Raw genomic sequence first — 9348 nt, forward strand, 5'->3', positions numbered from 1 at the left:
TTTCAGGTTCAGGCAATTTTCCGCCTCAGCCTACCAAGTAGCTGGGATTACAGGTGCACGCCACCATGCCCAGCTAATTTTTGTATTTTTTAGTAAAGAAGGGGTTTCACCATGTTGGACAGGCTGGTCTCTAACTCCTGAGCTCAGATGATCCACCCGGCTTGGCCTCCCAAAGTGCTGGGATTACCGGTGTGAGCCACTGTGCCCGGCCCAAAACCTCAACACCATTAAATGTATCTCATGACAAGCAAGATAAAGACATTTGGTCATAAAAGTAATTTTTTAAATATGCAGCTGATTGTTCCAATAGAATCCTGCTTTTAAAACATAAATATAAATTAAGTCAACATACTGCTAAAGTTCGTTCAGATTTAATCACTTCAACACAGAACACAGACCAGCTTCACCAACTTTGACACCCTCAGTTTATGATCTTCTACCATTGCATCTCATCCATCTTTCTACCCTGGACCCTGAGTAAAACTAAGAAAATGCTTAGCTATGGCTGGGTGCGGTGGCTCATGCCTGTAATCCCAGCACTTTGGGAGGCAGAGGTGTGCAGATCATGAGGTCAGGAGATCAAGACCATCCTAACATGGTGAAACCCCATCTCTACTAAAAATACAAAAAATATATATTAGCCAGGTGTGGTGGCGGGTGCCTGCGGTCCCAGCTACTCGGGAGGCTGAGGCAGGAGAATGGCGTGAACCCAGGAGGTGGAGCTTGCAGTAAGCCAAGATCGCACCACTGCACTCCAGCCTGGGTGACAGAGCAGACTCCGTCTCAAAAAAAAAAAAAAAAAAAAGAAAATGCTTAGCTATCAAACCTAAGAAATTGGAAAATAGAGAATCCTATTCATTAAGGCTAAATTAAGCCTTCTGGCTGGTGTAATTTTGTAAGCTACTCTAAATTCCTATTTATAGAAATTGCTGGCCGGGCACGGTGGCTCACGCCTGTAATCCCAGCACTTTGGGAGGCTGAGGTAGGCAGATCACAAGGTCAGGAGTTCAAGACCAGCCTGACCAACATGGTAAAACCCCATCTCTACTAAAATTACAAAAATTAGCAGGACGTGGTGGCACATGCCTGTAATCCCAGCTACTTGGGAGGCTGAAGCAGGAAAATCACATGAACCCAGGAGGCGGAGGTTGCAGTGAGCCAAGATCATGCCACTGCACTCCAGCCTGGGCAACAGAGCGAGACTCCATCTCAAAAAAAAAAAAAAAAAAAAAAAAAAAAAAAAAAAAAAAAAAAAAAAAAAAAAAAAAAGCTGGCCAGGCAAGGTGGCTCACGCCTGTAATCCCAGCACTTTGGAAGGCCGAGGCAGGCGGATCACCTGAGGTGGAGAGTTTGATAACAGCCTGACCAACAAGGAGAAACCCTGTCTCTACTAAAAATACAAAATTAGCCAGGTGTGGTGATGCATGCCTGTAATCCCAGCTACTTGGGAGGCTGAGGCAGGAGAATTGCTTGAACCCAGGAGGTGGAGGTTGCGGTGAACCAATATGGCACAATTGCACTCCAATCTGGGCAACAAGAGTGAAACTCCATCTTTAAAAAAAAAAAGCTGGGCACAGTGGCTCACGCCTGTAATCCCAGCACTTTGGGAGGCCAAGGCAGGCGGATCACGAGGTCAGGAGATCGAGACCATCCTGGTTAACACAGTGAAACCCCGTCTCTACTAAAAATACAAAAAAACTGGCTGGGCATGGTGGCTCACGCCTGTAATCCTAGCACTTTGGGAGGCCGAGGTGGGCGGATCACGAGGTCAAGAGATCGAGACCATTCTGGCCAACATGTTGAAACCCCATCTCTAGGCCGGGCGCAGTGGCTCACACTTGTAACCCCAGCACTTTGGGAGGCCCAGGCGGGCGGATCACGAGGTCAGGAGATCGAGACCACGGTGAAATCCCATCTCTACTAAAAATACAAAAAATTAGCCAGGCGTGGTGGCGGGCGCCTGTAGTCCCAGCTACTCGGAGGGGCTGAGGCAGAATGGCGTGAACCCAGGAGGCGGAGCTTGCAGCGAGCCGAGATTGCGCCACTGCACTCCAGCCTGGGTGAGAGCGCAAGACTCCGTCTCAAAAAAAAAAAAAAAAGAAACCCCATCTCTACTAAAAGTACAAAAATTAGCTGGGCGTGGTGGTGCGCGCCTGTACTCCCAGCTACTCGGGAGGCTGAGGCAGGAGAATGGCTTGAACCCAGGTGGCAGAGGTTGCAGTGAGCTGAGATTGCACCACTGCACTCCAGCCTGGTGACAGAGCGAGACTCCATCTCAAAAAAAAAAAAAAAAAAAAAATTAGCTGGGTGTGGTGGCGGGCGTCTGTAGTCCCAGCTACTCGAGAGGCTGAGACAGGAGAATGGCGTGAACCCGGGAGGTGGAGCTTGCAGTGAGCCGAGATCACGCCACTGCACTCCATGCAGCCTGGGTGACAGAGCAAGACTCCGTCTCAAAAAAGAAAAAAATTAATTAATTAAAAAAAAAATGGCCAGGCATGGTGGCTCACGCTTGTAATCCCAGCACTTTCGGAGGCTGAGGAAGGCAGATTGCTTGAGCTCAGAAGTTCGAGACCAGCCTGGGAAACATGGAGAAACCCCATCTCTACAAAAAATACAAAAATTAGGGCGGGGGGCAGTGGTTCATGCCTGTAATCCTAGCATTTTGGGAGGCCAAGGAGAGTGGATCACCTAAGGTCAGGAGTTCCAGATCAGCCTGGGCAACATGGCGAAACCCCATCTCTACTAAAAATACAAAAATTAGCCGGGTGTGGTGATGCATGCCTGTAATCCCAGCTACTTGGGAGGCTGAGGCAGGAGAATCACTTGAACCCAGGGGGCAGAGGTTGCAGTGAGCCAAGATCGCGCCACTTCACTCCAGACTGGGCAAAAGAGCAGAACTCCACCTCAAAAAAAAAAATTAGCCAGGTGCGGTGGCTCACCCCTGTAATCCCAGCACTTTGGGAGGCCAAGGCGGGCAGATCACGAGGTCAGGAGTTGGAGACCACCCTGGCTAACATGGTGAAACTCCAGCTCTACTAAAAATAAAAAAAATCAGCCAGGTGTGGTGGCACGCGCCTGTAGTCCCAGCTACTCGGGAGGGCAAGACAGGAGAATCACTTGAACCCGGGAGGTGGAGGTTGCAGTGAGCCGAGATCACGCCACTGCACTCCAGCTTGGGCGACAGAGCAGGACTCGGTCTCAAAAAAAAAAAAAAAAAATTTAGCCAGGAGTGATGACATGCGCCTGTGGTCCTAGCTACTCAGGATGCTGAGGTGGGAGGATTGCTTGAGCCGGGGAGGTTGGTCGAGGCTGCAGTGAGCCAAGATCCCACCAGTGCACTCCAGCCTGGGTAACAGAGTGAGACTCTGTCTCAAAAAAAAAAAAAAAAAAAAAAAAAAAAAAAAAAAAAAAAGGCCAGGCGCAGTGGCTCACGCCTGTAATCTCAACACTTTGAGAGGCCGAGGCAGGCGGATCACCTGAGGTCAAGAGTTCAAGATTAAGCTGGCCAACATGGTGAAACCCCATCTCTACTAAAAATACAAAAAATGAGCCTGGCCACTGGCAAGTACCGGTGATCTCAGCTACTTGGGAGGCTGGGGCAGGAGAACTGCTTGAACCTGGGAGGCAGAGGTTGCAGTGAGCCAAGATCACGCCACTTTATTCCAGCCTGTGTGACAGAGCAAGACTCTGTCTCAAAAAAAAAAAAAAAAAAAAAAAAAAGAAGAAGAAGAAGAAAAGAAAAGAAATACGCTCTCATCTGCCTCCACAAGGATGAACACACATTGACTCTCACAGGTTAAGATGCCTGCTGTGCGCAAGAGGAAATGCAATATCCCAGTTCAAGTAGGAGATAAAGTTTTTTGTTTTTTTTGAGACTGAGTCTCGCTCTTTCCCCCAGGCCGGACTGCAGTGGCGCTATCTCGGCTCACTGCAAGCTCCACCTCCCGGGTTCACACCATTCTCCTGCCTCAGCCTCCAGAATGAGTAGCTGGGACTACAGACGCCTGCCACCCCGCCCGGCTAATTTTTTGTATTTTTAGTAGAGACGGGGTTTCACCGTGTTAGCCAGGATGGTTTTGATTTCCTGACCTCATGATCCACCCGCCTCAGCCTCCCAAAGTGCTGGGATTACAGGCGTGAGCCACCGCGCCTGGCCAGTTATTTTGGTTTTTTTTATTTATTTTTTTTTTTGAGACCAAGTTTTGCTCTTGTCGCCCAGGCTTTCAGCTCACTGCAACCTCGGCCTCCCGGGTTCAAGCGATTCTCCTGTCTCAGCCTCCCGAGTAGCTGCGATTAAAGGCACCCGCCACCATGCCTGGATAATTTTTATATTTTTTAGTAGAGACGGGGTTTCACCATGTTGGCCAGGCTGGTCCTGAACTCCTGACCTCAGGTAATCCACCTGCCTCGGAATCCCAAAGTGCTGGGATTACAGGTGTTAGCCACCACGCCTGGCCTGGAGAAAAGTTTTTTGTTTTTTGTTTTTTTGAGACAGAGTCTCACTGTGTCGCCCAGGCTGGAGTACAGTGGCTCTATCTCAACTCACTGCAAGCTCCGCCTCCCAGATTCACGCCATTCTCCTGCCTCAGCCTCCCGAGTAGCTGGGACTACGGGTGCCCGCCACCACGCTTGGCTAATCCCTGTGCTGGGATTACAGGAGTGAGCCACCGCGCCCAGCTTATTATTACTTGGCTAATCCCAGTTTCGCTCTGTCGGCCAGACTGGAGTGTAGTGGCATGATCTCAGCTCACTGCAAGCTCCGCCTCCTAGGTTCACGCCATTCTCCTGCCTCAGCCTCCCAAGTAGCTGGGACTACAGGCAACCACCACCACGCCCGGCTAATTTTTTGTATTTTTAGTAGAGATGGGGTTTCACCGTGTTAGCCAGGATGATCTTGATCTCCTGACCTCGTGATCCGCCCACCTCGGCCTCTCAAAGTGCTGGGATTACAGGCGTGAGCCACCGTGCCCGGCTATAAAGTTTTTAAAAATCAAATGCCAGGCCTCCTTTCCTACGCATCGACTGCAGTCTAAGTGGTCCCTAAGTGGTCCCTCCAAATCCCACCATCCTCAACACTAACCAGACATAAGCAACTCTGTGGGCCACTATACCAGGTAGGCAAGAAGGAATTTAAATCCTTGGTTATGCTTGGTCTTCTGGCCCATGGATTCCAGAATGTAGCTCCTCCCCCATCACGGCAGGACATCCCCTCTGTACTACCTTTTCAGTCTCTCTTTTCTGATGGCTCCTTCTCCCTCCCCATCTCTCCTCTGTTAGCTGACTTAACTGCCAGAGGTCCTGACTCCCTCCCTCTTCCTGCCACTCCACCAGCAATATCTTTCTAAACATAGGTCTGGGTCACACCACTCTACTGATTAAAAGGCTCCCCAGACTCCTGCACCCCACATACAAAGCTGGAACTCCTGAGCACAAGGCAGGCCCAGAGCTCCCACCTGCCAAGCTGGAGGACTCCCAAGCACTATTTTAGGTGCTCATGTACATGTGGTTCCCTGTGTCCAGGCCTTGATGTCCCCCACTAATTCCTGCTGGCCCTGAAAGCCACAGCTCAGGAATTCCCTCTCTCCTCAGGCTACTATGCGAGCACGCTTAGTGGGCAGACACTATTAATCATGGGTTCCCCGGTCCCCACTGCCCCCTAAACTGAATTCCTTAAGGGCAGAAGCAGACTCTTTTACATGGGTCCCTAGGATCTACCACAGAATTTGGCAGGTAGTGAATCAAAATATTTGTTAAAATGAATAAATGCATTTTGCCAAATCAATTTTTAAGAACAGTGAGGATTTGCACTGTGCCTCTTTTAACAAAGGCACATGTCAACACAAGCTTTTATATCTCACAGGATCTTCACATGATGGATCCAACTCCCTACTGAAATCTGATTTCTCCAAAATACAGGACACAGGCCATGAGCTCTTCTTCCTTAGTTCACAGCAAAAAAAAACCCACAAAAGTTCAACTAAACTTCTCCATCCTCAAACTATGGATTTTTATGCCTCCAAAATGTAGTACGGTTGAATTCTTTTTTAGAACAGGAACATTCCAAAATAAGGTCTCTGAACTTAACTAAGCACAGAACCTGATAAAATTGCAATACCCCATCTACACCAGACTTTCCAAAACACCTGAAAGCACATCCAACTCTTTATCTGGAATTATGTCCTATAAACACCACCCTCCCTTCACGGAGTCTGGCTTCTATGCCAGGAGTCACTTCTACTCGCTTATTTAGGGAAGCAGCAGGCTAGAATCTTAAGTTAGACTCTGCGCTATGAAGGTGCTGTCCCAGGCTCTTGCCTCAACCAGTCAAAACTTCATCGTCACCATTAAAACTAATTCTGAAATAACTCGATTTACAAAAATAAGAACTTTTCAAGTTATAGAGATTAATGGATGCATTTTAAGTTACCAGTTGAGTTTGTAGGAAACTAACTTAGAATTTATGGCAAAAAGATTCCAAGCCGAGACGACATTTTCTGTGGAGACACTATCCAAATACTCGCAGGTGAACCAGGTCTGCCAAATACAAAGTGAAAAGGTAGTAAGTAAACAAGCTTCCAAAGGAGCTCAAGTAAGGATGAGGGAACCCACCAAGGCTCTGAGCAGCTCTGACAGAGCAGTGGCGGCAGCGGTGCCCTTCCCTGCCTCTGGCGGGGCTCGATGCCCCACAGTCAGAATCCGGCCCAACTGGGCCACAACGCCTATTGGAAGCCCGGGAGGCGGCCCGCAGGCGGCTCACAACCGCGGCCAAGGCGCAGGCTCCGCGTTCCCGGGAGCGCGGGCCGAGCTAAGGCCTGGCCCATCGCCGCGGCGCGCGGCCCGGGCCTTGCAGCCGAACGCTCCGAGCCTTTGCCTGCGGAACCGAGAGCAAAGGGGCGGCTCCGTCCGGGCGGCACCGCCTCCTCACCCACAAGGACGTCCGCGGCCGTGTCCCCGCCCCGGGCCGAACAGCGAGCAGCAGCAGGTGTTCCGCGGAAGGCTCAGCCGGCAGCAGGGATGGGGGCCCGAGTAGCCAGGCACAGCGGATAGGGGCGGGCGGTGCACTCACCCAGCGCCGGCGGGAGGACCGCGGCAGGTGTTCGCTCCTCCCGGCCCCAGGACGCCGCTACCGCCTCTCCCCGGGGACTCGGCGCGAAGCTGCCGCCGCTGCCGCCGCCAAGCCTAAGGAGCGCGAGCGCCGCGCCGCAGCCTCCGCGCGAGCACGTACCGGGCGGTGAGAGGGCGCTGAGCGCGAGGGCGGGGCGCGCGGCCGGAGCCTAGCAACCGCCTGACACGCGAGTGTTGCAGCCAATCCAGCGGCCAGCTCCGCGCGGCGCCGACTGGCTGTCCGAGCGCCGCCCGCTTCTGCCTGCGTCGGCCGCTCCGCAGCGCGCCGCACCCGCGCGCAAGCCCCGCCCCGGCCCGCACCTTTCTGCTCATTGGCTAGCCACTCCCCCGCCCTAAAAGTCACGCCCCATTATGGAAGCCTCGCCCTCACGGCCAGGGAAATCTGTCCCGGGACACACCCCGGCGGCCGGTCCCGGTCACTCGGAGCCTTCAGAACCAGTAGTGTGGGGGAGGGGCGCCCCGCCCAACTTCAGGCCTTTGGGCCTCTAAGACTAATCAAGGGACAGTCAGGACTGCGAACTGGCCCAGCAACTGGCCACCCGCCGACTGCGTTCAGCCCTCCTTATTTCCTTCGAATGCAAATCAAGGGGTATTTCTAAGCCATGAGAACAATCAGGAGGCGTTCTCTCAATTGCAAAGGATGAAAGCCTTCCTGCCCGGCCCTTACACGGATGGGAGACTGAGGCCAGGGACAGGAGCGGTAAGCTAGCTCATCTCCTAGAGCCTCGCCCACAGCAGGCTGGGGAGTCGGAAAGCGCCTCAGGCCTAACCCTCGTCCCCCTCCCCCTGCCTGGAACGCTGGAATCCGATGCCTGCTCTCCTGCCCAAAATAGCTCTAACCCGCAGGCGCTGGTCACTCACTCCTAGTGGCCGGCATTCTTTGGGTGGGGGAAGAAATAAGAGAGGGGGGTTGCTGCCTGGAACATTCAAGGGAGGGTCCTAAAGTAGCTCTAGCTCTCCCCAGGACTTATCTGCAGCCCCCCACCCCAAAAGTCCCAGACTTTACAGTTACTGAACCTAACAGTTACCGGATGGGTCTGGGAATGAGACCCGTGGTGAGCTCTGCTTCTCATCCCCACACTATACGCAGGATGGGTCCATTACCTCCTTGGCCTGTGGCCAGGCTGGAATTCCAGGCCTGCACTCTTGACAGCAAGCACATTCTGAACACAGAACTGGCTGCCACCAGCCATGGTTTCCTCCCTGGATCCCAGAGAGCTCTGGGGCTCCCTGACTTTCCCTCCCTCCTCAGGAGTGTCTGGGAGAAGCAAGTTACAGAGAGAAGAAAGGAATGCGCCATCTCCCAAAAACATACCTTTTTGCAATTATCTATACTTCAGTGTCTAGATAGACAGTAGCTATCTACTCATTCACAGAGACAAGAAAAGGAAGGGGCTAGGTGCTGTGCTCCCGCCTGTAGTCCCAGCACTATGGCAGGCCGAGGCAGGCTGATGGATAACTTGAGCTCAGGAGTTCTAGACCAGCCTGAGCAATGTGGTGAAACCCTGCCTCTACAAAAAAGTACAAAAAAAAATTTTTTTTGACCAGCCGCGGTGGCTCACACCTGTAATCCCAGCACTTTGGGAGGCCAAGGCGGGTGGATCACCTGAGGTCAGGAGTTTGAGACCATCCTGGCTAACACGGTGAAACCCCGTCTCTACTAAAAATACAAAAAAAAATTAGCCGGGCATTGTGGCATATGCCTGTAATCCCAGCTACTCGGGAGGCTGAGACAGGAGAATCGCTTGAACCAGGGAGGCGGAGGTTGCAGTGAGCCAAGTTCACACCACTGCACTCCAGCCTGGGCAACAAAAGGGAAGCTCTGTCCCCCCCCCCCAAAAAAAAAAAAAGTCAGGAGGCTTGGCTGACGAGACCTGAACAAGCCACTTAGGAGGCCTAACCACCCCCCACCAGAACCCAACCAGCCCCCACTGGAGTCCATACCAAAGTTGACACAGAAATAGCTGTCTTCATGGTCCCCTAGACTGGCTTGGGGCTGTAAAGTTAAGGCCTCGTTACTCCCTTTAGTTCTTTTTTTTTTTTTTTTTTTTGAGACGGAGTCTTGCTCTGTCCCCAGGCTGGAATGCAGTGGCGCGATCTCGGCTCACTGTAAGCTCCGCCTCCCGGGTTCACGCCATTCTCCTGCCTCAGCCTCCCGAGTAGCTGGGACTACAGGCGCCCGCCAACACGCCCGGCTAATTTTTTGTATTTTTTTTTTTTAGT

At 52.1% G+C, this 9348-nt stretch overlaps 1 protein-coding gene across 23 annotated transcripts in view; it reads right to left on the bottom strand.

Annotated features, from left to right (window-relative positions):
- The window catches only part of DAG1 (dystroglycan 1), a 72391-nt gene extending 65023 nt beyond the window's left edge, over positions 1–7368 (bottom strand). For 8 of the 23 annotated variants that reach the window (XM_063609673.1, XM_063609687.1, XM_063609676.1 and 5 more), the window contains exon 1: positions 7067–7219. The gene's annotated coding sequence lies outside the window, so the exon portion shown is untranslated. Of the gene's footprint in view, positions 1–6451; positions 6535–6609 lie in introns of all 23 variants that reach the window. The other 15 variants (XM_063609707.1, XM_055276822.2, XM_063609647.1 and 12 more) reach the window with 12 other exon arrangements.
- Positions 7369–9348: the final 1980 nt, after the last annotated feature.

This window comes from Symphalangus syndactylus, chromosome 1, assembly GCF_028878055.3.
Source record: "Symphalangus syndactylus isolate Jambi chromosome 1, NHGRI_mSymSyn1-v2.1_pri, whole genome shotgun sequence".
Classification (NCBI taxonomy): domain Eukaryota; kingdom Metazoa; phylum Chordata; class Mammalia; order Primates; family Hylobatidae; genus Symphalangus; species Symphalangus syndactylus.